Source organism: Pseudophryne corroboree, unplaced genomic scaffold, assembly GCF_028390025.1.
Source record: "Pseudophryne corroboree isolate aPseCor3 unplaced genomic scaffold, aPseCor3.hap2 scaffold_1274, whole genome shotgun sequence".
Lineage (NCBI taxonomy): Eukaryota > Metazoa > Chordata > Amphibia > Anura > Myobatrachidae > Pseudophryne > Pseudophryne corroboree.
Window position 1 is genome coordinate 68,625 of NW_026967899.1, and position 3,071 is coordinate 71,695.

At 35.8% G+C, this 3,071-nt stretch overlaps 1 non-coding gene across 1 annotated transcript; it reads right to left on the reverse strand.

Moving 5' to 3' along the window:
• Positions 1-866: 866 nt before the first annotated feature.
• On the reverse strand, positions 867-959 carry TRNAI-UAU (transfer RNA isoleucine (anticodon UAU)). The gene is given in 2 exon segments: positions 867-902; positions 922-959. It is a non-coding gene; the product is annotated as a tRNA-Ile (tRNA).
• Between the last annotated feature and the right edge of the window lie 2,112 nt (positions 960-3,071).

The window sequence follows — 3,071 nt, forward strand, 5'->3', positions numbered from 1 at the left end:
CATTGCTCAACAGATACTGTCTTATAAGTACCGCGCGCTGACCAACTGCACCACTGGAGCACTTTGCAGCATTGATTGGTTATGCAAGATGTGGATTTTATTCAATACAATCAGTACATTCATAAGAATTGAAAAAGAAAATCATTTTTGGTGATGAATGATGAGCAACAAAGGAACATGCATGCCAGATGGCACTTGAATAAGCTGTCCACGGTGATAGAAAAGGTTTAAAAAACAACAACAACAATGTTATCATATTTAATGTCATATTTTAGCTTCTGTGGTCATTTTTTACAAGCTAAACACTGCAAGACTGTTTTACAGTTGAAGCAAGGATAAAATATCAACTCTAGTGATGAGACACTTGCTGTAATGACTTCCAACTCAGACGGGACTTAAACCCACAACCACTGGCTTAGGAGAACAGTGCCTTATCCATTATGCCAGTGGTGCTTACTGATGTCCTTATTTAAGACTGATAGGTTTTTAATAGTCAATTATTTATTTTTGAAAAAAAGTGAAGCTGTTTACTGTGTTCTTTGCATTACCAAGTCCAGCAAGAAATGTGCTGGTACTATCCAGAGCTGTCAGTATGAATTATCATGCTATATTGCAGAAAATCAATTTGATGCAACTGCTTTACCAACAGTATGTTAATCTTTTCCATTGCTGTTTTGTTGGCTGACTGAAGGAAGATATGTAGTGCATTTGAACCAAAGCAGATGTGTGCTGACAACTTAAATGCACAATCATGTTTGTGTTTTTCTTTCTTTCTTCCGTCCTTTGTAATATCATATTAAATATTAAGGTAGCAGTTTATAATCAATGACTAATGACAAGAAATGGAAAAAAACAGTATACAAAGATGCTCCATGTGAGGCTTGAACTCACAACCTCGGCATTGCTCAACAGATACTGTCTTATAAGTACCGCGCGCTGACCAATTGCGCCACTGGAGCACTTTGCAGCATTCATTGGTTATGCTAGATGTGGATTTTATTCAATACAATCAGTACAGTCATAAGAATTGAAAAAGAAAATCATTTTTGGTGATGAATGATGAGCAACAAAGGAACATGCATGCCAGATGGCACTTGAATAAGCTGTCCACGGTGATAGAAAAGGTTTAAAAAACAACAACAACAATGTTATCATAATTAATGTCATATTTTAGCATCTGTGGTCATTTTTTACAAGCTAAACACTGCAAGACTGTTTTACAGTTGAAGCAAGGATAAAATATCAACTCTAGTGATGAGACACTTGCTGTAATGACTTCCAACTCAGACGGGACTTAAACCCACAACCACTGGCTTAGGAGAACAGTGCCTTATCCATTATGCCAGTGGTGCTTACTGATGTCCTTATTTAAGACTGATAGGTTTTAATAGTCAATTTTTTATTTTTGAAAAAAAGTGAAGTTGTTTACTGTGTTCTTTGCATTACCAAGTCCAGCAAGAAATGTGCTGGTACTATCCAGAGCTGTCAGTATGGATTATCATGCTATATTGCAGAAAATCAATTTGATGCAACTGCTTTACCAACAGTATGTTAATCTTTTCCATTGCTGTTTTGTTGGCTGACTGAAGGAAGATATGCAGTGCATTTGAACCAAAGCAGATGTGTGCTGACAACTTAAATGCACAATCATGTTTGTGTTTTTTCTTTCTTTCTTCCATCCTTTGTAATATCATATTAAATATTAAGGTAGCAGTTTATAATCAATGACTATTGACATAAGAAAAGGAAAAAAAACAGTATACAAAGATGCTCCAGGTGAGGCTTGAACTCACAACCTTGGCATTGCTCAACAGATACTGTCTTATAAGTTTTGCGCGCTGTCCAATTGCGCCACTGGAGCACTTTGCAGCATTAATTGGTTATGCTAGATGTGGATTTTATTCAATACAATCAGTACATTCATAAGAATTGAAAAAGAAAATCATTTTTGGTGATGAATGATGAGCAACAAAGGAACATGCATGCCAGATGGCACTTGAATAAGCTGTCCACGGTGATAGAAAAGGTTTAAAAAACAACAACAACAATGTTATCATAATTAATGTCATATTTTAGCATCTGTGGTCATTTTTTACAAGCTAAACACTGCAAGACTGTTTTACAGTTGAAGCAAGGATAAAATATCAACTCTAGTGATGAGACACTTGCTGTAATGACTTCCAACTCAGACGGGACTTAAACCCACAACCACTGGCTTAGGAGAACAGTGCCTTATCCATTATGCCAGTGGTGCTTACTGATGTCCTTATTTAAGACTGATAGGTTTTAATAGTCAATTTTTTATTTTTGAAAAAAAGTGAAGTTGTTTACTGTGTTCTTTGCATTACCAAGTCCAGCAAGAAATGTGCTGGTACTATCCAGAGCTGTCAGTATGGATTATCATGCTATATTGCAGAAAATCAATTTGATGCAACTGCTTTACCAACAGTATGTTAATCTTTTCCATTGCTGTTTTGTTGGCTGACTGAAGGAAGATATGCACTGCATTTGAACCAAAGCAGATGTGTGCTGACAACTTAAATGCACAATCATGTGTGTGTTTTTTCTTTCTTTCTTCCATCCTTTTTAATATCATATTAAATATTAAGGTAGCAGTTTATAATCAATGACTAATGACATAAGAAAAGGAAAAAAAAACAGTATACAAAGATGCTCCAGGTGAGGCTTGAACTCACAACCTCGGCATTGCTCAACAGATACTGTCTTATAAGTTTCACGTGCTGACCAATTGCGCCACTGGAGCACTTTGCAGCCTTAATTGGTTATGCTAGATGTGGATTTTATTCAATACAATCAGTACATTCATAAGAATTGAAAAAGAAAATCATTTTTGGTGATGAATGATGAGCAACAAAGGAACATGCATGCCAGATGGCACTTGAATAAGCTGTCCACGGTGATAGAAAAGGTTTAAAAAACAACAACAACAATGTTATCATAATTAAAGTCATATTTCAGCTTCTGTGGTAATTTTTTACAAGCTAAACACTGCAAGACTGTTTTACAGTTGAAGCAAGGATAAAATATCAACTCTAGTGATGAGACACTTG